The sequence below is a fragment of the Pseudophryne corroboree genome, chromosome 5 (assembly GCF_028390025.1).
Source record: "Pseudophryne corroboree isolate aPseCor3 chromosome 5, aPseCor3.hap2, whole genome shotgun sequence".
Taxonomy (NCBI): domain Eukaryota; kingdom Metazoa; phylum Chordata; class Amphibia; order Anura; family Myobatrachidae; genus Pseudophryne; species Pseudophryne corroboree.
The window spans coordinates 570,219,725-570,247,702 of NC_086448.1; the positions used below are offsets into that span (position 1 = coordinate 570,219,725).

Consider the following 27,978-nt stretch of genomic DNA (forward strand, 5'->3'; position numbering starts at 1 on the left):
AGTTGATCGCAGCAGGAACTTTGTTAGCAGTTGGGCAAAACCATGGGGGTAATTCCAAGTTGATCGCAGCAGGAATTTTGTTAGCAGTTGGGCAAAACCATGTGCACTGCAGGGGAGGCAGATATAACATGTGCAGAGAGAGTTAGATTTGGGTGTGTTATTTGTTTCTGTGCATGGTGAATACTGGCTGCTTTATTTTTACACTGCAATTTAGATAGCAGATTGAACACACCACACCCAAATCTAACTCTCTCTGCACATGTTATATCTGCCTCCCCTGCAGTGCACATGGTTTTGCCCAACTGCTAACAAAGTTCCTGCTACGGTCAACTCAGAATTACCCCCAATGTCTCATTAACATCTTCCTAACAACACTGTAACATTTTGTTTTGCAGCATTTATAATTGTATTTAAACAGACCCTAAGTTCAGTAGTGCTTGGTGTAACTTGGCCACAAGCAGGTTCGAGAAACATCCAGATGCTGGAGAAATTCCCCAGCCACACTCTCCATCCGGGACAAATCCAAAAACAACCACAGTGCAATAACAGGTAACTACAGCAATCCTTATACCCTCAACCTGGCCACTGACTCGGGTTATTCACACCTGTGAGGTTTCATATTTCAATTTGAGCAGTAAAATACTATTAGTCTCCTGAGAGTTTGAGGAGTCTGTTGGTGGATGAACTTATATGGGAGGATGATAGTATCAGCAATGGGGTTGTGGCAAGACCACCTGGCAAATGTGAGAGCCACATCAATTTTAATTTTTAACATGTTTATAGTCCAGTTCTCCCTTTTTAATGTGCACCATATCAAAAGCTATTTTGTATTCTATTAAGAACTTTTGTATTGGACGAGCAGCTTGAGATATTTGCTTGGGTGGAATTGAGGGGGAGAAGTGCATTTCCTTTAACTATAAGCCCTTAATAAGAATAAATAAACACAAACCATTATTTCAGCCCTTAAATATTGGAGAGGTCTAAAATCTTGTGACGGGGTGCTATTCAACTAATTAGACTATTTTCATCCTAGAAAAGAGATGTGGGAGTTGTAAGGTTTCCTGCAGTGAACCAGAAAAGTGGTCACTTCAGAAGTCTGGATTCCCAGTCTGTGGCATGACCAAATGGAGTTTCTGGTGGTCTTTATACGTGTAACTATAGACTGAGCCCAGAGGTAGGAGGCAGACAATGGCACAGCAGTGCCAGGAATGCTGCAGCATTGGCAGCAGAGTGGCAACGGAGGGAGCAGCAGCATGAAACAAACAATCCCTGCCAACGAGCAGGTACAGTGCCAATTAAGGGGCATTATTACTAAGTGATGCATTGTGCAAGGGGCATTACTGTATGGGGCATAATAAGGTGCAAGGGGCATTACTGTGTGGGGTATAATGTGGTGCTAGGGGCATTACTGTGTGGGGCATAATATGGTGCTAGGGGCATTATGTGGTGTAAGGGGGGCTATTGTGTTAAGCAGTATGTAAGGTAGTATTTCCCTGGGGCATGCACATTGTTTTTCCCATGAGTATAGGGGAGGGGGAGATCGCACATTTATATAGAAACTAGTGATGTGCACCGGAAATTTTTCGGGTTTTGTGTTTTGGTTTTGGATTCGGTTCCGAGGCCGTGTTTTGGATTCGGATGCGTTTTGGCAAAACCTCCCTGAAAATTTTTTGTCGGATTCGGGTGTGTTTTGGATTCGGATGTTTTTTTACAAAAAACCCTCAAAAACAGCTTAAAACATAGAATTTGGGGGTAATTTTGATCCCATAGTATTATTAACCTCAATAACCATAATTTCCACTCATTTTCAGTCTATTCTGAACACCTCAAACCTCACAATATTATTTATTTAGTCCTAAAATTTGCACCGAGGTCGCTGGATGACTAAGCTAAGCGACCCAAGTGGCCGACACAAACACCTGGCCCATCTAGGAGTAGCACTGCAGTGTCAGACAGGATGGCACTTCAAAAAAATAGTCCCCAAACAGCACATGATGCAAAGAAAAAAAGAGGCGCAATGCAGTGGCGTGCGGTGGGGTCAGTGGCTGGTGAGGCACTACAGCCATAATGTCCGACGGATCCTGCCGATGACCCCTACCGCCGCCGAGCCAATGCCCGCTACTGCCTCTGAGCTGATACCCGCTGCCACCGCCAATGGCTTACAAACGTGCCCACCATCAACTCACCCAGCCCTCCGCTACTAATTTGCATCTCAGTCCGATGCCGCCAATGCCTGCTGCCTGCCTGCTCATCATACTTGTGATATATTGTAAATTGTTATCAAAAATAAAAATAATAATTTGTGTTTGGGACTGGGAAGGGAGTGGGAGGAGGACATGAGTGCAATTTTGTTGTCCAGGGCTTCCATGAACTTAATGGAGAAGGGTCTGAATGGGTTAAAAAATGTAAAAAAAAATGCGTGAGGTCTCCCCTCCTAAGTATTACCAGCCTCGGGCTCTTTGAGCCGGTCCTGGTTGTTTAAATACTGGGAAAAAATTGGACAGGGGTTCCCCGTATTTAGACAACCAGCACCAGGCTCTTAGTCCGGTCCTGGTTCCAAAAATACGGGGGACAAAAGATGTAGGGGTCCCCCGTATTTTTAAAACTAGCACCGGGCTCCACTAGCCAGGGACATAATGCCACAGCCGGGGGACACATTTATGTAGGTCCCTGCGGCCGTGGCATTACCCCCCCCCCCAACTAGTCACCCCTGGCCGGGGTTCCCTGGAGGAGTGGGGATCCCTTAAATCAAGGGGTCCCCCCCTCCAGGCACCCAAGGGCCAGGGGTGAAGCCCGAGGCTGTCCCCAGCACCCCTTGGCAGTGGGTGCCGGGCTGACAGCCATAAGTGTGTAAAAAAAGAATATTGTTTTTTGTTGTGGAACTACAAGGCCCAGCAAGCCTCCCCCGCTTGCTGGTACTTGGAGAACCTCAAGTACCAGCATGTGGGGAAATAATGGGCCCGCTGGTACCTGTAGTTCTACAACAAAAAAAAATACCCAAATAAAAACACAACACACACATCGTGAAAGTAAAAATTTATTAAAACACACTTACACACTCACACATACTTACCTACATCCAACGCTGAGATTCACGTCCACTTGTCCAGTAGAATCCAATAGGGGTACCTGTAAAAATGAGAGAGATTACTTACCTACATCCCACGCCGAGAATCACTTCCACTTGTCCAGTAGAATCCAATAGGGCCGGCACCTGTAAAAATGAACATTAAACTTACAAATGAAGTAATCCACAGGAGGGGGGAGAGAGAGAGAGAGAGAGAGAGAGAGAAATTAATGAATATTATACACTCGCTGACGAGGGAAGACGTTAGCACAGACAGGGGAGAGTGCTGCTGCTGGCTGGGAGGATGGAGCAAGGGCCCCCTGTAGTTGTGACCCCTCTAGCTGTGCCCCCAGTAGCAGTGCCTAAGTAGTTGTGCCCGCTGTCGCTGTGTCCCAAGTAGTTGTGACCCCTGTAGCTTTGCCCCCAGTAGCTGTGCTCCCAGTCGCTGAGCCCCGTCGCTGTTCCCCCTGTAGCTGTGCCCCTTGTAGCAGTGCCCCTGTAGTTGTGCCCCCAGTCGCTGTGCCCCAAGTCGCTGTGCCCCCTGTAGTTGTGCCCCTTGCGGCTGTGCCCCCAGTAGTTGTGACCCCTGTAATTGTGCCCCCAGTCGCTGTGCCCCGAGTAGCAGTGCCTCCAGTTGCTGTGCCCCGAGTAGTTGTGACCCCTGTAGCTTTGCCCCCTGTAGCTGTGCCCCCAGTAGTTGTGACCCCTGTAATTGTGCCCCCAGTCGCTGTTCCCCAAGTAGCAGTGCCCCCAGTCGCTGTGCCCCGTCGCTGTGCCCCCTGTAGCTGTGCCCCTTATAGCAGTGCCCCTGTAGTTGTGCCCCGAGTAGCAGTGCCGCTGTGCCCCCAGTCGCTGTGCCCCCTGTAGCTGTGCCCCCTGCAGTTGTACCCCCAGTCACTGTGCCCCTTGTAGTTGTGCCCCCAGTCGCTGTGCCCCGAGTAGTTGTGACCCCTGTAGCTTTGCCCCCTGTAGCTGTACCCCTTGTGGCTGTGCCCCCCAGTAGTTGTGACCCCTGTAATTGTGCCCCCAGTCGCTGTGCCCCAAGTAGCAGTGCCCCGAGTAGCAGTGCCCCCAGTCGCTGTGCCCCGTCGCTGTGCCCCCTGTAGCTGTGCCCCTTGTAGCAGTGCCCCTGTAGTTGTGCCCCGAGTAGCAGTGCCCCCAGTCGCTGTGCCCCCTACAGTTGTACCCCCAGTCACTGTGCCCCTTGTAGTTGTGCCCCCAGTCGCTGTGCCCCGAGTAGTTGTGACCCCTGTAGCTTTGCCCCCTGTAGCTGTGCCCCTTGTGGCTGTGCCCCCAGTAGTTGTGACCCCTGTAATTGTGCCCCCAGTCGCTGTGCCCCGAGTAGCAGTGCCCCGAGTAGCAGTGCCTCCAGTTGCTGTGCCCCGAGTAGTTGTGACCCCTGTAGCTTTGCCCCCTGTAGCTGTGCCCCTTGTGGCTGTGCCCCCAGTAGTTGTGACCCCTGTAATTGTGCCCCCAGTCGCTGTGCCCCAAGTAGCAGTGCCCCGAGTAGCAGTGCCCCCAGTTGCTGTGCCCCATCGCTGTGCCCCCTGTAGCTGTTCCCCTGTAGTTGTGCCCCTAGTAGCAGTGCCCCCAGTCGCTGTGCCTCCTGTAGCTGTGCCCCCTGCAGTTGTACCCCCAGTCACTGTGCCCTTGTAGTTGTGCCCCCAGTTGCTGTGCCCCTTGTAGTTGTGCCCCCAGTCGCTGTGCCCCCTGTAGTTGTGCCCCCAGTCACTGTGCCCCTTGTAGCTCTGCCCCCAATAGCTATGCCCCCAGTCACTGTGCCCCTTGTAGTTATCCCCCAGTCGCTGTGCCCCCTGTAGTTGTGCCCCAAGTCACTGTGCCCCTTGTGGCGGTGCCCCAAAGCCCAAACACATAAAAAAACAAAAAAACACACATACTTACCACTCCTGCAGCGCTGCCTCCGTCTCCGTCCACCGGCTCCTCTCCCACTGTAGCGCCGCTCAGACACTAGGGGTCAATTATGACCTCTAGTGTCAGTCAGCGGCGCTGGCTGCAGCGGGCGCCCACACAGCCCACGGCGCCTGCTGCAGCCAGGAAGGGGGATCGCTAGTGATTGGACAGCGGATCCAGCACTGGATCCGCTGGTCCAATCACATCTGGGGGACTGACAGGGGGCGTGCATTCATCGGGGCTGAATGCACGCCCCTGTCATTGCGGCACCAGTAAAGGTGCCGCTTCCTCATGCATTTTCAATGGGCTTTCACAGCCACATATATTTGCACACACCGTGTTCCCTGATTGGCACACAAGGACTCCAGTGTGCACAAAGAATGGGCGCTGGGGTTTACCAATGGAGCAGATTTTTTTCCAATATAGTTAGTGACTACTGCTGCTCTTTAGTTAAAGGATAATTGCATTCCTTATAAAAAACAAAGATATATAAAAATACCCCCCGGGATACAATCTCGGGAGTATACCAAGAGCGCTGCTTCCACCCCAATTTCTATACTATTATATAATTTAACAACCGGTTTTATATTCAATCTTTTTTATTTATATAAAAATAGTACTCTAAATAAGCACAAATAAAAAGAATTTCATCATATACAATACATGCTGCAGCATAATAATTAATATTACAACCAAAAAACCTAAGAGGCTTATTTGTATCCGGATCTAAGGCTTATATTAAAACCAATTTAGCTGGGTAATGTCCACATTACATCAATATGTCCCAGTAAGGTGCAAAAATCCTTTCATTTCATAATCTCTGTCATCCAAAATTGATTCAATTAATAGGTGTATAAATCTTCAGATTGTCCCAATTTTACTTGGACTCTTAATATTGTGTGCACACATATATTTTACCTTCACAGGTGTTACCATACGGATTCTTATTGATTTCACCTCCAGTACTGGACTCTTTGCTGTTACGGTTCTCCTTTAGTAATTGAAGACATCAATCGTCAGGTGCTTCTGCTCACAGTGCTCAGGCTCCCTCTGCTGGTATTAGCCCGTATTTGCAATTTACACTGTGTGACAGTATTGCTGACCCCGTGCTACAGCGGTCCGGAGGTGAAAATCTGTTACCACGGTCACTCGTTTCTCCGCCTTGATGCTCCCTCAGCGGCTTCCTCAGCTCAAATGACCCAGCTCTGCTCGATCTCCTTAAATACACCGTTCACCGTTCGGATCTCCCACGCCGCTACGCGCATGCGCACTCTTTCGTGCGTTCCAAGCCTCAACTTGAATCACTTCCTTTTATCTCCTACGGTGGCCATCTTGCCGCTTACAATCAAGCCTCATTTTCAATGTATACATACAAGCCTCATCGTGCAACTATGTTGCCATTTGTATTCCAGCCTCATTTCCATTTCCTCCCATATTCAAGCCTCCTTCCGAATATCAGTGGCCATCTTGCCATAGATGTTCGAGCCTCATTCTCATATCATACAATGTAATATACATATCTTAAAATTAAATTAAATTAAATTAATATACAGCGCAGCATATATAGACGTGTATCTCCTTATCATATCTTAATCTGTGGAGATTATTCTCCCTTATGTCCATCTATAATATGTTGCACTGCGCTTAAGTTACATTACCTTAAAAGACCGGGGAAATCTACTAATCACTATAACAAAACATTTTATACATCCTCCATTATTCCCTCGTTAGACCAAAATTCAAGATGCTAATGATGGCATTCATCCTGGGGACAAATCATATCTCCCCTTTCACAGCCCATTGCTGTGCCCCGCCCCCTGCCCGCCCCCCCCTGCCCGGACTGAAATGGTTGCAGCGGGAGGCACCTCTCCTGCTGCCTCAACCGAAGGCTGCAGCACAGTGACAGGGGGGAATGGTTAAAATAATAGAAGATATTTATACCAGACGCTGTGTCATAAATATCTTCTTTTTATTATTTTAATCATTATGACAGGGGAGGCACTGCCTCCCCTGCCTCCCTTGACTGCACGTCCCTGGCGCAATGAGGTAACTGTGTGACTAAGCTAAGCGACCCAAGTGGCCGACACAAACACCTGGCCCATCTAGGAGTGGCACTGCAGTGTCAGACAGGATGGCAGATTTAAAAAATAGTCCCCAAACAGCACATGATGCAAAGAAAAAAAGAGGTGCACCAAGGTCGCTGGATGGCTAAGCTAAGTGACACAAGTGGCCGACACAAACACCTGGCCCATCTAGGAGTGGCACTGCAGTGTCAGACAGGATGGCAGATTTAAAAAATAGTCCCCAAACCGCACATGATGCAAAGAAAAAAAGAGGCGTAATGAGGTACCTGTGTGACTAAGCTAAGCGACCCAAGTGGCCCCACAAACACCTGGCCCATCTAGGAGTGGCACTGCAGTGTCAGGCAGGATGGCACTTCAAAAAATAGTCCCCAAACAGCACATGATGCAAAGAAAAATGAAAGAAAAAAGAGGTGCAAGATGGAATTGTCCTTGGGCCCTCCCACCCACCCTTATGTTGTATAAACAGGACATGCAAACTTTAACGAACCCATCATTTCAGCGACAGGGTCTGCCACACGACTGTGACTGAAATGACTGGTTGGTTTGGGCCCCCACCAAAAAAGAAGCAATCAATCTCTCCTTGCACAAACTGGCTCTATAAACTGGTGGTCAGCAAACTGGTGGTCAGCAAAACTGAAATGCACCACAGGTATAGATGGATAGTATACTTGACGACACAGAGGTAGGTAGAGCAGTGGCCTTCTGTACCGTACTGCTATATATTATATACTGGTGGACAGCAAACTGTGCAAAACTGAAATGCACCACAGGTATGGATGGATACTAGTATACTTGACGACACAGAGGTAGGTAGAGCAGTGGCCTACTGTACCGTAGTGCTATATATTATATACTGGTGGACAGCAAACTGTGCAAAACTGAAATGCACCACAGGTATGGATGGATACTAGTATACTTGACGACACAGAGGTAGGTAGAGCAGTGGCCTACTGTACCATACTGCTATATAGTATATATTGGTGGTCAGCAAACTGTGCAAAACTGAAATGCACCACAGGTATGGATGGATAGTATACTTGACGACACAGAGGTAGGTAGAGCAGTGGCCTACTGTACCGTACTGCTATATATATAGTTATACTGGTGGTCAGCAAAATTCTGCACTGTCCTCCTACTATATACTACAATGCAGCACAGATATGGAGCGTTTTTCAGGCAGAGAATGTATAATACTGGTGGTCACTGGTCAGCAAAACTCTGCACTGTCCTCCTACTATATAATACTGCTCGTCCCCAGTCCCCACAATAAAGCAATTAGCACACTGAGCACAGATATTTGCAGCACACTGAGCACAGTCAGATATGGAGTGTTTATCAGGCAGAGAACGTAGATATTTGCACTTGCAGCACACTGAGCACAGATATTTGCAGCACACTGAGCACAGATATTTGCAGCACAATTTGCAGCCCACTGAACATAGAAACTGAGAGGACGCCAGCCACGTCCTCTCACGATCATCTCCAATGCACGAGTGAAAAATGTCGGTGCCGCGCGGCTCCTTATATAGAATACGAATCTCGCGAGAATCCGACCGCGGGATGATGACGTTCGGGCAGGGCCGTCTTAACAGCAGTGTAGGCCCCTGGGCACAGCAATGCACTGGGCCCCCTACCCATCCTCCAGCGGTAGCGGTGGGGGGTGCTATCAGTGCAGCTGTGATGTCCCGCGGGTGGTAGGGGGTGTTCTATCTTCAGCTCAGCATGTAGGACCTGGAGCAGTAATTTCTGTTAATTACTCCTTTACTGCACAGATGGGGCTAAACTGTAGAAGGGGGCATTGGGCTGAAAGAAGGGGCCCTGTTACATGACTTCCAGAGTGGTAGCGGGTGTTTAATACGTAGGGGAGGGGTGGATAGTGGAGTGGGCTTAATATTTATCATTTTCCGTTGGGAGGGCAGCTTGCTTGACTGCAGATATCTCAAGTTTCTGATAATATATTTCTTAGCTTTGAATGAGATAAAAAAAAACTAGAGTGTCCCACCTTTCAGAAGGTTCTGGGAACTTGGGGATCAGAGTTGAGGAGCCAGAGCAATTCAAAAACGAAAATCTAAAACTGCATATTAGGCGTGTGGAGCTGGAGCAGGGACCAGCTGCTTGAAGGCTGATATCTCTGGTTCTGGGCATAGTAGAGACAAGCTGCCAGTGTCCACCAAAAGGGGAGAGTCACAGCTTTTAGCGTATACCCTCACAAATACTCTAAGTCAGATAAAACCCAAGATATCAGGCTGGGAAGTGCAATTAACAGGCTTGGTTGGGGACCCCTGCTTTAATGTCAGATATCTCCGGTTCCCCAGGGCCGATTTTCAAAAATCTGGTACCCCTGGAAAGAGGGGACCCTCGGCTATCAGCCTAGGGCCCTTATACTCCTGGGGCCCTTGGGCAAGAGCCCATTGAGCCCATACGAAAAGACGGCCCTGCGTTCGGGCGCGCTCGGGTTAACCGAGCAAGGCGGGAGGATCCGAGTCTGCCTCGGACCTGTGTAAAATGGGTGAAGTTCGGGGGGGTTCGGATCCCGAGGATCCGAACCAGCTCATCACTAATAGAAACAGCCCTGAGTATATTGACACTTCTCGCCCACTACTGGCTAAATATTCAGGATAACCAGCAATGGGCTTTGCCAAAAATAATTTTTACCTTCAGTGCAGCTCCCTACTTAAACAGCTTACCCCAATGTCTCCCTAAACACGTAAAACTAGAATAACTATCATTTTGTTATAAAAATAGTAGAGATGAGCGCCGGAAATTTTTCGGGTTTTGTGTTTTGGTTTTGGGTTCGGTTCCGCGGCCGTGTTTTGGGTTCGAACGCGTTTTGGCAAAACCTCACCGAATTTTTTTTGTCGGATTCGGGTGTGTTTTGGATTCGGGTGTTTTTTTCAAAAAACACTAAAAAACAGCTTAAATCATAGAATTTGGGGGTCATTTTGATCCCAAAGTATTATTAACCTCAAAAACCATAATTTCCACTCATTTTCAGTCTATTCTGAATACCTCACACCTCACAATATTATTTTTAGTCCTAAAATTTGCACCGAGGTCGCTGTGTGAGTAAGATAAGCGACCCTAGCGGCCGACACAAACACCGGGCCCATCTAGGAGTGGCACTGCAGTGTCACGCAGGATGTCCCTTCCAAAAAACCCTCCCCAAACAGCACATGACGCAAAGAAAAAAAGAGGCGCAATGAGGTAGCTGTGTGAGTAAGATTAGCGACCCTAGTGGCCGACACAAACACCGGGCCCATCTAGGAATGGCACTGCAGTGTCACGCAGGATGGCCCTTCCAAAAAACCCTCCCCAAACAGCACATGACGCAAAGAAAAAAAGAGGCGCAATGAGGTAGCTGTGTGAGTAAGATTAGCGACCCTAGTGGCCGACACAAACACCGGGCCCATCTAGGAGTGGCACTGCAGTGTCACGCAGGATGTCCCTTCCAAAAAACCCTCCCCAAACAGCACATGACGCAAAGAAAAAAAGAGGCGCAATGAGGTAGCTGTGTGAGTAAGATTAGCGACCCTAGTGGCCGACACAAACACCGGGCCCATCTAGGAGTGGCACTGCAGTGTCACGCAGGATGTCCCTTCCAAAAAACCCTCCCCAAACAGCACATGACGCAAAGAAAAAAAGAGGCGCAATGAGGTAGCTGACTGTGTGAGTAAGATTAGCGACCCTAGTGGCCGACACAAACACCGGGCCCATTTAGGAGTGGCACTGCAGTGTCACGCAGGATGTCCCTTCCAAAAAACCCTCCCCAATCAGCACATGATGCAAAGAAAAAGAAAAGAAAAAAGAGGTGCAAGATGGAATTGTCCTTGGGCCCTCCCACCCACCCTTATGTTGTATAAACAAAACAGGACATGCACACTTTAACCAACCCATCATTTCAGTGACAGGGTCTGCCACACGACTGTGACTGATATGACGGGTTGGTTTGGACCCCCCCCAAAAAAGAAGCAATTAATCTCTCCTTGCACAAACTGGCTCTACAGAGGCAAGATGTCCACCTCATCATCACCCTCCGATATATCACCGTGTACATCCCCCTCCTCACAGATTATCAATTCGTCCCCACTGGAATCCACCATCTCAGCTCCCTGTGTACTTTGTGGAGGCAATTGCTGCTGGTCAATGTCTCCGCGGAGGAATTGATTATAATTCATTTTAATGAACATCATCTTCTCCACATTTTCTGGATGTAACCTCGTACGCCGATTGCTGACAAGGTGAGCGGCGGCACTAAACACTCTTTCGGAGTACACACTTGTGGGAGGGCAACTTAGGTAGAATAAAGCCAGTTTGTGCAAGGGCCTCCAAATTGCCTCTTTTTCCTGCCAGTATAAGTACGGACTGTGTGACGTGCCTACTTGGATGCGGTCACTCATATAATCCTCCACCATTCTATCAATGTTGAGAGAATCATATGCAGTGACAGTAGACGACATGTCCGTAATCGTTGTCAGGTCCTTCAGTCCGGACCAGATGTCAGCATCAGCAGTCGCTCCAGACTGCCCTGCATCACCGCCAGCGGGTGGGCTCGGAATTCTGAGCCTTTTCCTCGCACCCCCAGTTGCAGGAGAATGTGAAGGAGGAGATGTTGACAGGTCGCGTTCCGCTTGACTTGACAATTTTGTCACCAGCAGGTCTTTCAACCCCAGCAGACTTGTGTCTGCCGGAAAGAGAGATCCAAGGTAGGCTTTAAATCTAGGATCGAGCACGGTGGCCAAAATGTAGTGCTCTGATTTCAACAGATTGACCACCCGTGAATCCTTGTTAAGCGAATTAAGGGCTCCATCCACAAGTCCCACATGCCTAGCGGAATCGCTCCGTGTTAGCTCCTCCTTCAATGTCTCCAGCTTCTTCTGCAAAAGCCTGATGAGGGGAATGACCTGACTCAGGCTGGCAGTGTCTGAACTGACTTCACGTGTGGCAAGTTCAAAGGGCATCAGAACCTTGCACAACGTTGAAATCATTCTCCACTGCGCTTGAGACAGGTGCATTCCACCTACTATATCGTGCTCAATTGTATAGGCTTGAATGGCCTTTTGCTGCTCCTCCAACCTCTGAAGCATATAGAGGGTTGAATTCCACCTCGTTACCACTTCTTGCTTCAGATGATGGCAGGGCAGGTTCAGTAGTTTTTGGTGGTGCTCCAGTCTTCTGTACGTGGTGCCTGTACGCCGAAAGTGTCCCGCAATTCTTCTGGCCACCGACAGCATCTCTTGCACGCCCCTGTCGTTTTTTTAAAAATTCTGCACCACCAAATTCAAGGTATGTGCAAAACATGGGACGTGCTGGAATTTGCCCATATTTAATGCACACACAATATTGCTGGCGTTGTCCGATGCCACAAATCCACAGGAGAGTCCAATTGGGGTAAGCCATTCCGCGATGATCTTCCTCAGTTGCCGTAAGAGGTTTTCAGCTGTGTGCGTATTCTGGAAAGCGGTGATACAAAGCGTAGCCTGCCTAGGAAAGAGTTGGCGTTTGCGAGATGCTGCTACTGGTGCCGCCGCTGCTGTTCTTGCGGCGGGAGTCCATACATCTACCCAGTGGGCTGTCACAGTCATATAGTCCTGACCCTGCCCTGCTCCACTTGTCCACATGTCCGTGGTTAAGTGGACATTGGGTACAACTGCATTTTTTAGGACACTGGTGAGTCTTTTTCTGACGTCCGTGTACATTCTCGGTATCGCCTGCCTAGAGAAGTGGAACCTAGATGGTATTTGGTAACGGGGGCACACTGCCTCAATAAATTGTCTAGTTCCCTGTGAACTAACGGCGGATACCGGACGCACGTCTAACACCAACATAGTTGTCAAGGCCTCAGTTATCCGCTTTGCAGCAGGATGACTGCTGTGATATTTCATCTTCCTCGCAAAGGACTGTTGGACAGTCAATTGCTTACTGGAAGTAGTACAAGTGGGCTTACGACTTCCCCTCTGGGATGACCATCGACTCCCAGCAGCAACAACAGCAGCGCCAGCAGCAGTAGGCATTACACGCAAGGATGCATCGGAGGAATCCCAGGCAGGAGAGGACTCGTCAGAATTGCCAGTGACATGGCCTGCAGGACTATTGGCATTCCTGGGGAAGGAGGAAATTGACACTGAGGGAGTTGGTGGGGTGGTTTGCGTGAGCTTGGTTACAAGAGGAAGGGATTTACTGGTCAGTGGACTGCTTCCGCTGTCGCCCAAAGTTTTTGAACTTGTCACTGACTTATTATGAATGCGCTGCAGGTGACGTATAAGGGAGGATGTTCCGAGGTGGTTAACGTCCTTACCCCTACTTATTACAGCTTGACAAAGGCAACACACGGCTTGACACCTGTTGTCCGCTTTTCTGTTGAAATACCTCCACACTGAAGAGCTGATTTTTTTGGTATTTTCACCAGGCATGTCAACAGCCATATTCCTCCCACGGACAACAGGTGTCTCCCCGGGTGCCTGACTTAAACAAACCACCTCACCATCAGAATCCTCCTGGTCAATTTCCTCCCCAGCGCCAGCAACACCCATATCCTCCTCATCCTGGTGTACGTCAACATCTTCATCTTCAATCTGACTATCAGGAACTGGACTGCGGGTGCTCCTTCCAGCACTTGCAGGGGGCGTGCAAATGGTGGAAGGCGCATGCTCTTCACGTCCAGTGTTGGGAAGGTCAGGCATCGCAACCGACACAATTGGACTCTCCTTGTGGATTTGGGATTTCGAAGAACGCACAGTTCTTTGCGGTGCTTTTGCCAGCTTGAGTCTTTTCAGTTTTCTAGCGAGAGGCTGAGTGCTTCCATCCTCATGTGAAGCTGAACCACTAGCCATGAACATAGGCCAGGGCCTCAGCCGTTCCTTGCCACTCCGTGTGGTAAATGGCATATTGGCAAGTTTACGCTTCTCCTCCGACAATTTTATTTTAGGTTTTGGAGTCCTTTTTTTACTGATATTTGGTGTTTTGGATTTGACATGCTCTGTACTATGACATTGGGCATCGGCCTTGGCAGACGACGTTGCTGGCATTTCATCGTCTCGGCCATGACTAGTGGCAGCAGCTTCAGCACGAGGTGGAAGTGGATCTTGATCTTTCCCTAATTTTGGAACCTCAACATTTTTGTTCTCCATATTTTAATAGGCACAACTAAAAGGCACCTCAGGTAAACAATGGAGATGGATACTAGTATACAATTATGGACTGCCTGCCGAGTGCAGACACAGAGGTAGCCACAGCCGTGAACTACCGTACTGTACTGTGTCTGCTGCTAATATAGACTGGTTGATAAAGAGATGTCTATGTAACTATGTATGTATAAAGAAGAAAGAAAAAAAAACCACGGTTAGGTGGTATACAATTATGGACGGACTGCCTGCCGAGTGCAGACACAGAGGTAGCCACAGCCGTGAACTACCGTACTGTACTGTGTCTGCTGCTAATATAGACTGGTTGATAAAGAGATGTCTATGTAACTATGTATGTATAAAGAAGAAAGAAAAAAAAACCACGGTTAGGTGGTATACAATTATGGACGGACTGCCTGCCGAGTGCCGACACAGAGGTAGCCACAGCCGTGAACTACCGTACTGTACTGTGTCTGCTGCTAATATAGACTGGTTGATAAAGAGATGTCTATGTAACTATGTATGTATAAAGAAGAAAGAAAAAAAAAACACGGTTAGGTGGTATACAATTATGGACGGACTGCCTGCCGAGTGCAGACACAGAGGTAGCCACAGCCGTGAACTACCGTACTGTACTGTGTCTGCTGCTAATATAGACTGGTTGATAAAGAGATGTCTATGTAACTATGTATGTATAAAGAAGAAAGAAAAAAAAACCACGGTTAGGTGGTATACAATTATGGACGGACTGCCTGCCGAGTGCAGACACAGAGGTAGCCACAGCCGTGAACTACCGTACTGTACTGTGTCTGCTGCTAATATAGACTGGTTGATAAAGAGATGTCTATGTAACTATGTATGTATAAAGAAGAAAGAAAAAAAAACCACGGTTAGGTGGTATACAATTATGGACGGACTGCCTGCCGAGTGCAGACACAGAGGTAGCCACAGCCGTGAACTACCGTACTGTACTGTGTCTGCTGCTAATATAGACTGGTTGATAAAGAGATGTCTATGTAACTATGTATGTATAAAGAAGAAAGAAAAAAAAACCACGGTTAGGTGGTATACAATTATGGACGGACTGCCTGCCGAGTGCAGACACAGAGGTAGCCACAGCCGTGAACTACCGTACTGTACTGTGTCTGCTGCTAATATAGACTGGTTGATAAAGAGATGTCTATGTAACTATGTATGTATAAAGAAGAAAGAAAAAAAAACCACGGTTAGGTGGTATACAATTATGGACGGACTGCCTGCCGAGTGCCGACACAGAGGTAGCCACAGCCGTGAACTACCGTACTGTACTGTGTCTGCTGCTAATATAGACTGGTTGATAAAGAGATGTCTATGTAACTATGTATGTATAAAGAAGAAAGAAAAAAAAAAACACGGTTAGGTGGTATACAATTATGGACGGACTGCCTGCCGAGTGCAGACACAGAGGTAGCCACAGCCGTGAACTACCGTACTGTACTGTGTCTGCTGCTAATATAGACTGGTTGATAAAGAGATGTCTATGTAACTATGTATGTATAAAGAAGAAAGAAAAAAAAACCACGGTTAGGTGGTATACAATTATGGACGGACTGCCTGCCGAGTGCAGACACAGAGGTAGCCACAGCCGTGAACTACCGTACTGTACTGTGTCTGCTGCTAATATAGACTGGTTGATAAAGAGATGTCTATGTAACTATGTATGTATAAAGAAGAAAGAAAAAAAAACCACGGTTAGGTGGTATACAATTATGGACGGACTGCCTGCCGAGTGCAGACACAGAGGTAGCCACAGCCGTGAACTACCGTACTGTACTGTGTCTGCTGCTAATATAGACTGGTTGATAAAGAGATGTCGTAGTAGTATGTATGTATAAAGAAGAAAAAAAAACCACGGTTAGGTGGTATACAATTATGGACGGACTGCCTGCCGAGTGCAGACACAGAGGTAGCCACAGCCGTGAACTACCGTACTGTGTCTGCTGCGACTGGATGATAAATGATATAAAAAATATATATATATCACTACTGCAGCCGGACAGGTATATATTATATATTATATAATGACGGACCTGCTGGACACTGTCTGTCAGCAGAATGAGTTTTATTTTTATAGAATAAAAAAAACAACAACACACAAGTGAAGTCACACGACGAGTGTTTAACTTTTTCAGGCAATCACAATATAAGTATACTACTAACTATACTGGTGGTCAGTGTGGTCAGGTCACTGGTCAGTCACACTGGCAGTGGCACTCCTGCAGCAAAAGTGTGCACTGTTTAATTTTAATATAATATTATGTACTCCTGGCTCCTGCTATAACCTATAACTGGCACTGCAGTGCTCCCCAGTCTCCCCCACAATTATAAGCTGTGTGAGCTGAGCAGTCAGACAGATATATAATATATATAGATGATGCAGCACACTGGGCTGAGCCTGAGCAGTGCACACAGATATGGTATGTGACTGAGTCACTGTGTGTATCGCTTTTTTCAGGCAGAGAACGGATATATTAAATAAACTGCACTGTCTGGTGGTCACTCACTATATAATATTATGTACTCCTGGCTCCTGCTATAACCTATAACTGGCACTGCAGTGCTCCCCAGTCTCCCCCACAATTATAAGCTGTGTGAGCTGAGCAGTCAGACAGATATATAATATATATAGATGATGCAGCACACTGGGCTGAGCCTGAGCAGTGCACACAGATATGGTATGTGACTGAGTCACTGTGTGTATCGCTTTTTTCATGCAGAGAACGGATATATTAAATAAACTGCACTGTCTGGTGGTCACTCACTAGTAAACTCTCTGCACTCTCTACACTTCTACAGTACTCCTCCTAGTCCTAAGCTCCAGTAAATCTCTCTCTCTTATAATCTAAATGGAGAGGACGCCAATCTCCCTATTAATCTCAATGCACGTGTGAAAATGGCGGCGACGCGCGGCTCCTTATATAGAATCCGAGTCTCGCGAGAATCCGACAGCGTCATGATAACGTTCGGGCGCGCTCGGGTTAACCGAGCAAGGCGGGAGGATCCGAGTCTGCTCGGACCCGTGAAAAAAACCATGAAGTTCGGGCGGGTTCGGATTCAGAGAAACCGAACCCGCTCATCTCTAAAAAATAGACCTACAATTTTAATACTTGTGATTTATGGGTAACAGTGAGACCAGCTGGGTAGCTGGTTGTCATCATACAGTCATAATGATGGGCCTATATGTATGTGAATGCCTGGAGTATGGTTAATATGGCCCTGATTCCATAAAAAAATTGCAGATACCGATAATGAAAGTAGGGATTCTTTAAAGTATGTAATGGTGTTGAGATCTGCTCTAATATCTTATACATGGATGACTGAAATAAAAATAAGACTAGTAGATCTGCAAAATGCTCTGATAATGTAAATGATCAAAGTACAACAAATAAGTAACAATGCACTTACCTGTCTCCAGGAACTGTTGCCGCATATGCAGCTCCTAAATGCTGCCCACATCTCACCCTTTTCCGTATCTCTAATGAATCTATTCTTAATATCCTAAAATTAATAATAACACAAGCTCCTTATAATGCTGCCAACTCTCCGGTGTCTTGGGTAACAGAATAAGCTGTAGTGTATTGTCTTTGCTATGTCAACAGCGCATCATATTGGAACTATTATGATGTCATCACATAGATATTGGCCATAGCTATACCTGCAACCATTTGTGTTTTTAGGGATAAACAGGGGCAGAAATTTCATACCTCCCAACTTTGCAGGCCGCAAATGGGGTGACATTTCAACAAAAGTGGACAACATTTTGCAGTTTGGAGAGGGCTTATTTGTCCAACATGTCTGCATGTTGTGTAGTATGGAACAGCCATTGTCAGGCCTGGGTAGGAGCTGGCAATGCTGCTCTAACCTAACCGGTCCTCAACTCTGCTCTGAAAAGACCAGAGGGGACCCGATGATGCTAGGGGCATTACTGCATGGGGCATAATATGGTGCAAAGGTCTGGGTTTTACTGTGTGGGGAATAATTTGGTGCTAGGGGCATTACTTTGTGGGGCATAATATGGTGCTAGGGGCATTATGTGGTGTAAGGGGTGCTATTGTGTTAGGTAGTATGTAAGGTAGTATTTCCCTGGGGCATGAACATTTTTTTCTATGAGTATGGGGGAAGGGGGGAGATTGCACATTTGTATAGAAACAGCCCTGAGTTAATTGACACTTCCCGCCTACTTCTGGCTAAATACCAGCAATGGGCTTTGCCAAATACTATTTTTACCTTTGGTGCAGCTCCCTATATACACAGTTAACCCCAATGTCTCCCTAAATACGTAAAACTAGAATAACTGTATAATTTTGTAATAAAAATAGAACTACAATTTTAATACTTGTGATTTATGGGTGACAGTGAAAACAGCTGGGTAGCTGGTTGTCATCATATGGTCATGATTATGGGCCTATATTTATGTGAATGCCTGGAGTATGGTTAATATGGCCCTGATTCTATAAAAAAATTGCAGATACTGATAATGAAAGTAGGGATTCTTTGGGTGGTCTTCAGTTTGCCGACTGTCGGGATCCTGGCGCACAGTATACTGGTGCCGGAATCCCGACAGCCGGCATACCAACACTTTTTCTCCCTCGTGGGGGTCCACGACCCACCTGGAGGTAGAATAAATAGCGTGCCACTGTGCCCGCAGCATGGCGAGCGCAGCGAGCCCGCAAGGGGCTCACTTGCACTCGCCATGCTGTCAGGATTCCGGCACCGGCATGCTGGTCGCCGGGAGCCTGGCCGCCAGTATACCATACTACACCCGGATTCTTTAAAGTATGTAATGGTGTTGAGATCTGCTCTAATATATTATACATGGATGACTGAAATAAAAATAAGACTAGTAGATCTGCAAAATGCTCTGATAATGTAAATGATCAAAGTACAACAAATAAGTAACAATGCACTTACCTGTCTCCAGGAACTGTTGCCACATATGCAGCTCCTAAATGCTGCCCACATCTCACCCTTTTCCGTATCTCTAATTAATCTATTCTTAATATCCTAAAAATAACACAAGCTCCTTATAATGCTGCCAACTCTCCGGTGTCTTGGGTAACAGAATAATCTGTAGTGTATTGTCTTTGCTATGTCAACAGCGCATCATATTGGAACTATTATGATGTCATCGCATAGATATTGGCCATAGCCAAACCTGCAACCATTTGTGTTTTTAGGGATAAACAGGAGCAGAAATTTCATACCTCCCAACTTTGCAGACCGCAAACGGGGTGACATTTCAACAAAAGTGGACAGCATTTTGCAGTTTGGAGAGGGCTTATTTGTCCTATATGTGTGAATGCTGTGTAGTATAGAACAGCCATTGTCAGGCCTGGGTAGGAGCTGGAAATGCTGCTCTAACCTAACCGGTCCTCAACTCTGCTCTGAAAAGACCAGAGGGGACCCGATGATGCACAGTCCAGTACATGCGCTGGCCTCGATCAGTCCTCCACTCTTCCCTAAATTGTGGGTAGAGGAAACATAACATTGCCCTTACGCTCAGTTCCAACAGCAGCCTCTGTAGTTTCACCACAGGGACCAAGATAAGTGAATCTACATAACTTATCCCTCACCCTTAATCTTAATACCATAACACAAATACATTAACCCTCACCTTTAAGCACCTTGAGTCTTACTGGAGAAAGTGTGCTATAGAATGAGACTTATTATTATTATTAATCCTAACCGCAACCACTAATTATCTGACCATCCCCCTTAATTTTAAAACCCTATCATTAATGCCATAACCCTTAACCCTTATCCGAACTTTGACCCTAAAGCCCTAACCAAACCATTAACCAAAACCCCTAATCCAACCCTAACCCATAACCCTAATAACCACACCCTAAGGGCAGACTAGATGGTCCAGATGGTTCTAATCTGCTGTCTAATTCTATGTTTCTATATTACAGCAGCGCAGTCACTGACAGCAGTGGTAGCGATGTACAGGCAGCAGAGCTATGGGAGGGGGTGGGGCTAGGCAGCACAACTTATCAACTGTCATTTTCATGCCCCAGGAAAGCAGCAGAGATCATCATCTGTATGTAATAAAAGACCAATCACAGGTGATTGCAGGCAGAGCATCTAACTGCACAGTACCCAATATTCAATAACAACCCCCAACACTGAAACACTAAGTACCACAGTGTAGTATGTTTGTTATTTTTTAAGAGACGAAAACTAGAGATGAGCGGGTTCGGTTTCTCTGAATCCGAACCCGCACGAACTTCATGTTTTTTTCACGGGTCCGAGCAGACTCGGATCCTCCCGCCTTGCTCGGTTAACCCGAGCGCGCCCGTACGTCATCATGACGCTGTCGGATTCTCGCGAGACTCGGATTCTATATAAGGAGCCGCGCGTCGCCGCCATTTTCACACGTGCATTGAGATTGATAGGGAGAGGACGTGGCTGGCGTCCTCTCCATTTAGATTAGGGTTGAGAGAGAGAGAGAGAGATTGACCTGAGGCTGTGATACTGTAGAAGAGAGTGCAGAGTTTAGTGACTGACGACCACAGTGACCACCAGACAGTGCAGTTGTTTGTTTTATTTAATATATCCGTTCTCTGCCTGAAAAAAACGATACACACAGTGACTCAGTCACATACCATATCTGTGTGCACTGCTCAGCCCAGTGTGCTGCATCAATGTATATATATATCTGACTGTGCTCAGCTCACACAGCTTATAATTGTGGGGGAGACTGGGGAGCACTGCAGTGCCAGTTATAGGTTATAGCAGGAGCCAGGAGTACATAATATTATATTAAAATTAAACAGTGCACACTTTTGCTGCAGGAGTGCCACTGCCAGTGTGACTAGTGACCAGTGACCTGACCACCAGTATATATAATATTAGTAGTATACTATCTCTTTATCAACCAGTCTATATTAGCAGCAGACACAATACAGTGCGGTAGTTCACGGCTGTGGCTACCTCTGTGTCGGCACTCGGCAGCCCGTCCATAATTGTATATACCACCTAACCGTGGTTTTTTTTTCTTTCTTTATAGTCATACTAGTTACGAGTATACTATCTCTTTATCAACCAGTCTATATTAGCAGCAGACACAGTACAGTGCGGTAGTTCACGGCTGTGGCTACCTCTGTGTCGGCACTCGGCAGCCCGTCCATAATTGTATATACCACCTAACCGTGGTTTTTTTTTCTTTCTTTATACATACATACTAGTTACGAGTATACTATCTCTTTATCAACCAGTCTATATTAGCAGCAGACACAGTACAGTGCGGTAGTTCACGGCTGTGGCTATCTCTGTGTCGGCACTCGGCAGCCCGTCCATAATTGTATATACCACCTAACCGTGGTTTTTTTTTCTTTCTTTATACATACATACTAGTTACGAGTATACTATCTCTTTATCAACCAGTCTATATATTAGCAGCAGACACAGTACAGTGCGGTAGTTCACGGCTGTGGCTACCTCTGTGTCGGCACTCGGCAGCCCGTCCATAATTGTATATACCACCTAACCGTGGTTTTTTTTTCTTTCTTTATACATACATACTAGTTACGAGTATACTATCTCTTTATCAACCAGTCTATATTAGCAGCAGACACAGTACAGTGCGGTAGTTCACGGCTGTGGCTACCTCTGTGTCGGCACTCGGCAGCCCGTCCATAATTGTATATACCACCTAACCGTGGTTTTTTTTTCTTTCTTTATACATACATACTAGTTACGAGTATACTATCTCTTTATCAACCAGTCTATATATTAGCAGCAGACACAGTACAGTGCGGTAGTTCACGGCTGTGGCTACCTCTGTGTCGGCACTCGGCAGCCCGTCCATAATTGTATATACCACCTAACCGTGGTTTTTTTTTCTTTCTTTATAGTCATACTAGTTACGAGTATACTATCTCTTTATCAACCAGTCTATATTAGCAGCAGACACAGTACAGTGCGGTAGTTCACGGCTGTGGCTACCTCTGTGTCGGCACTCGGCAGCCCGTCCATAATTGTATATACCACCTAACCGTGGTTTTTTTTTCTTTCTTTATACATACATACTAGTTACGAGTATACTATCTCTTTATCAACCAGTCTATATTAGCAGCAGACACAGTACAGTGCGGTAGTTCACGGCTGTGGCTACCTCTGTGTCGGCACTCGGCAGCCCGTCCATAATTATATATACCACCTGACCGTGGTTTTTTTTTCTTTCTTTATACATACATACTAGTTACGAGTATACTATCTCTTTATCAACCAGTCTATATATTAGCAGCAGACACAGTACAGTGCGGTAGTTCACGGCTGTGGCTACCTCTGTGTCGGCACTCGGCAGCCCGTCCATAATTGTATATACCACCTAACCGTGGTTTTTTTTTCTTTCTTTATACATACATACTAGTTACGAGTATACTATCTCTTTATCAACCAGTCTATATTAGCAGCAGACACAGTACAGTGCGGTAGTTCACGGCTGTGGCTACCTCTGTGTCGGCACTCGGCAGCCCGTCCATAATTGTATATACCACCTAACCGTGGTTTTTTTTTCTTTCTTTATACATACATACTAGTTACGAGTATACTATCTCTTTATCAACCAGTCTATATATTAGCAGCAGACACAGTACAGTGCGGTAGTTCACGGCTGTGGCTACCTCTGTGTCGGCACTCGGCAGCCCGTCCATAATTGTATACTAGTATCCAATCCATCCATCTCCATTGTTTACCTGAGGTGCCTTTTAGTTGTGCCTATTAAAATATGGAGAACAAAAATGTTGAGGTTCCAAAATTAGGGAAAGATCAAGATCCACTTCCACCTCGTGCTGAAGCTGCTGCCACTAGTCATGGCCGAGACGATGAAATGCCAGCAACGTCGTCTGCCAAGGCCGATGCCCAATGTCATAGTACAGAGCATGTCAAATCCAAAACACCAAATATCAGTAAAAAAAGGACTCCAAAACCTAAAATAAAATTGTCGGAGGAGAAGCGTAAACTTGCCAATATGCCATTTACCACACGGAGTGGCAAGGAACGGCTGAGGCCCTGGCCTATGTTCATGGCTAGTGGTTCAGCTTCACATGAGGATGGAAGCACTCAGCCTCTCGCTAGAAAAATGAAAAGACTAAAGCTGGCAAAAGCAGTAGCACCGCAAAGAACTGTGCGTTCTTCGAAATCCCAAATCCACAAGGAGAGTCCGACTCCAATTGTGTCGGTTGCGATGCCTGACCTTCCCAACACTGGACGTGAAGAGCATGCGCCTTCCACCATTTGCACGCCCCCTGCAAGTGATGGAAGGAGCACCCGCAGTCCAGTTCCTGATAGTCAGATTGAAGATGTCAGTGTTGAAGTACACCAGGATGAGGAGGATATGGGTGTTGCTGGCGCTGGGGAGGAAATTGACCAGGAGGATTCTGATGGTGAGGTGGTTTGTTTAAGTCAGGCACCCGGGGAGACACCTGTTGTCCGTGGTAGGAATATGGCCGTTGACATGCCTGGTGAAAATACCAAAAAAATCAGCTCTTCGGTGTGGAAGTATTTCACCAGAAATGCGGACAACAGGTGTCAAGCCGTGTGTTCCCTTTGTCAAGCTGTAATAAGTAGGGGTAAGGACGTTAACCACCTCGGAACATCCTCCCTTATACGTCACCTGCAGCGCATTCATAATAGAGATGAGCGCCTGAAATTTTTCGGGTTTTGTGTTTTGGTTTTGGGTTCGGTTCCGCGGCCGTGTTTTGGGTTCGAACGCGTTTTGGCAAAACCTCACCGAATTTTTTTTGTCGGATTCGGGTGTGTTTTGGATTCGGGTGTTTTTTTCCAAAAACACTAAAAAACAGCTTAAATCATAGAATTTGGGGGTCATTTTGATCCCAAAGTATTATTAACCTCAAAAACCATAATTTCCACTCATTTTCAGTCTATTCTGAATACCTCACACCTCACAATATTATTTTTAGTCCTAAAATTTGCACCGAGGTCGCTGTGTGAGTAAGATAAGCGACCCTAGTGGCCGACACAAACACCGGGCCCATCTAGGAGTGGCACTGCAGTGTCACGCAGGATGTCCCTTCCAAAAAACCCTCCCCAAACAGCACATGACGCAAAGAAAAAAAGAGGCGCAATGAGGTAGCTGTGTGAGTAAGATTAGCGACCCTAGTGGCCGACACAAACACCGGGCCCATCTAGGAGTGGCACTGCAGTGTCACGCAGGATGGCCCTTCCAAAAAACCCTCCCCAAACAGCACATGACGCAAAGAAAAAAAGAGGCGCAATGAGGTAGCTGTGTGAGTAAGATTAGCGACCCTAGTGGCCGACACAAACACCGGGCCCATCTAGGAGTGGCACTGCAGTGTCACGCAGGATGTCCCTTCCAAAAAACCCTCCCCAAACAGCACATGACGCAAAGAAAAAAAGAGGCGCAATGAGGTAGCTGACTGTGTGAGTAAGATTAGCGACCCTAGTGGCCGTCACAAACACCGGGCCCATCTAGGAGTGGCACTGCAGTGTCACGCAGGATGTCCCTTCCAAAAAAACCCTCCCCAATCAGCACATGATGCAAAGAAAAAGAAAAGAAAAAAGAGGTGCAAGATGGAATTGTCCTTGGGCCCTCCCACCCACCCTTATGTTGTATAAACAAAACAGGACATGCACACTTTAACCAACCCATCATTTCAGTGACAGGGTCTGCCACACGACTGTGACTGATATGACGGGTTGGTTTGGACCCCCCCCAAAAAAGAAGCAATTAATCTCTCCTTGCACAAACTGGCTCTACAGAGGCAAGATGTCCACCTCATCTTCACCCTCCGATATATCACCGTGTACATCCCCCTCCTCACAGATTATCAATTCGTCCCCACTGGAATCCACCATCTCAGCTCCCTGTGTACTTTGTGGAGGCAATTGCTGCTGGTCAATGTCTCCGCGGAGGAATTGATTATAATTCATTTTAATGAACATCATCTTCTCCACATTTTCTGGATGTAACCTCGTACGCCGATTGCTGACAAGGTGAGCGGCGGCACTAAACACTCTTTCGGAGTACACACTTGTGGGAGGGCAACTTAGGTAGAATAAAGCCAGTTTGTGCAAGGGCCTCCAAATTGCCTCTTTTTCCTGCCAGTATAAGTACGGACTGTGTGACGTGCCTACTTGGATGCGGTCACTCATATAATCCTCCACCATTCTATCAATGTTGAGAGAATCATATGCAGTGACAGTAGACGACATGTCCGTAATCGTTGTCAGGTCCTTCAGTCCGGACCAGATGTCAGCATCAGCAGTCGCTCCAGACTGCCCTGCATCACCGCCAGCGGGTGGGCTCGGAATTCTGAGCCTTTTCCTCGCACCCCCAGTTGCGGGAGAATGTGAAGGAGGAGATGTTGACAGGTCGCGTTCCGCTTGACTTGACAATTTTGTCACCAGCAGGTCTTTCAACCCCAGCAGACCTGTGTCTGCCGGAAAGAGAGATCCAAGGTAGGCTTTAAATCTAGGATCGAGCACGGTGGCCAAAATGTAGTGCTCTGATTTCAACAGATTGACCACCCGTGAATCCTTGTTAAGCGAATTAAGGGCTGCATCCACAAGTCCCACATGCCTAGCGGAATCGCTCCCTTTTAGCTCCTTCTTCAATGCCTCCAGCTTCTTCTGCAAAAGCCTGATGAGGGGAATGACCTGACTCAGGCTGGCAGTGTCTGAACTGACTTCACGTGTGGCAAGTTCAAAGGGCATCAGAACCTTGCACAACGTTGAAATCATTCTCCACTGCACTTGAGACAGGTGCATTCCATCTCCTATATCGTGCTCAATTGTATAGGCTTGAATGGCCTTTTGCTGCTCCTCCAACCTCTGAAGCATATAGAGGGTTGAATTCCACCTCGTTACCACTTCTTGCTTCAGATGATGGCAGGGCAGGTTCAGTAGTTTTTGGTGGTGCTACAGTCTTCTGTACGTGGTGCCTGTACGCCGAAAGTGTCCCGCAATTTTTCTGGCCACCGACAGCATCTCTTGCACGCCCCTGTCGTTTTTTAAAAAATTCTGCACCACCAAATTCAAGGTATGTGCAAAACATGGGACGTGCTGGAATTTGCCCATATTTAATGCACACACAATATTGCTGGCGTTGTCCGATGCCACAAATCCACAGGAGAGTCCAATTGGGGTAAGCCATTCCGCGATGATCTTCCTCAGTTGCCGTAAGAGGTTTTCAGCTGTGTGCGTATTCTGGAAAGCGGTGATACAAAGCGTAGCCTGCCTAGGAAAGAGTTGGCGTTTGCGAGATGCTGCTACTGGTGCCGCCGCTGCTGTTCTTGCGGCGGGAGTCCATACATCTACCCAGTGGGCTGTCACAGTCATATAGTCCTGACCCTGCCCTGCTCCACTTGTCCACATGTCCGTGGTTAAGTGGACATTGGGTACAACTGCATTTTTTAGGAGACTGGTGAGTCTTTTTCTGACGTCCGTGTACATTCTCGGTATCGCCTGCCTAGAGAAGTGGAACCTAGATGGTATTTGGTAACGGGGGCACACTGCCTCAATAAATTGTCTAGTTCCCTGTGAACTAACGGCGGATACGGGACGCACGTCTAACACCAACATAGTTGTCAAGGACTCAGTTATCCGCTTTGCAGTAGGATGACTGCTGTGATATTTCATCTTCCTCGCAAAGGTCTGTTGAACAGTCAATTGCTTACTGGAAGTAGTACAAGTGGGCTTACGACTTCCCCTCTGGGATGACCATCGACTCCCAGCGGCAACAACAGCAGCGCCAGCAGCAGTAGGCGTTACACGCAAGGATGCATCGGAGGAATCCCAGGCAGGAGAGGACTCGTCAGACTTGCCAGTGACATGGCCTGCAGGACTATTGGCATTCCTGGGGAAGGAGGAAATTGACACTGAGGGAGTTGGTGGGGTGGTTTGCGTGAGCTTGGTTACAAGAGGAAGGGATTTACTGGTCAGTGGACTGCTTCCGCTGTCACCCAAAGTTTTTGAACTTGTCACTGACTTATTATGAATGCGCTGCAGGTGACGTATAAGGGAGGATGTTCCGAGGTGGTTAACGTCCTTACCCCTACTTATTACAGCTTGACAAAGGGAACACACGGCTTGACACCTGTTGTCCGCATTTCTGGTGAAATACCTCCACACCGAAGAGCTGATTTTTTTGGTATTTTCACCTGGCATGTCAACGGCCATATTCCTCCCACGGACAACAGGTGTCTCCCCGGGTGCCTGACTTAAACAAACCACCTCACCATCAGAATCCTCCTGGTCAATTTCCTCCCCAGCGCCAGCAACACCCATATCCTCCTCATCCTGGTGTACTTCAACACTGACATCTTCAATCTGACTATCAGGAACTGGACTGCGGGTGCTCCTTCCAGCACTTGCAGGGGGCGTGCAAATGGTGGAAGGCGCATGCTCTTCACGTCCAGTGTTGGGAAGGTCAGGCATCGCAACCGACACAATTGGACTCTCCTTGTGGATTTGGGATTTCAAAGAACGCACAGTTCTTTGCGGTGCTTTTGCCAGCTTGAGTCTTTTCAGTTTTCTAGCGAGAGGCTGAGTGCTTCCATCCTCATGTGAAGCTGAACCACTAGCCATGAACATAGGCCAGGGCCTCAGCCGTTCCTTGCCACTCCGTGTGGTAAATGGCATATTGGCAAGTTTACGCTTCTCCTCCGACAATTTTATTTTAGGTTTTGGAGTCCTTTTTTTACTGATATTTGGTGTTTTGGTTTTGACATGCTCTGTACTATGCCATTGGGCATCGGCCTTGGCAGACGAC

At 47.1% G+C, this 27,978-nt stretch overlaps 1 long non-coding RNA gene across 2 annotated transcripts in view; it reads left to right on the top strand.

The window, feature by feature from the left end:
• Positions 1 to 307: 307 nt before the first annotated feature.
• The window catches only part of LOC134929229 (uncharacterized), a 105,813-nt gene continuing 78,142 nt past the window's right edge, over positions 308 to 27,978 (top strand). For both annotated transcript variants that reach the window (XR_010178399.1, XR_010178398.1), the window contains exon 1: positions 308 to 549. This is a non-coding gene — a long non-coding RNA (uncharacterized LOC134929229). The remainder of the gene's footprint in view (positions 550 to 27,978) is intronic.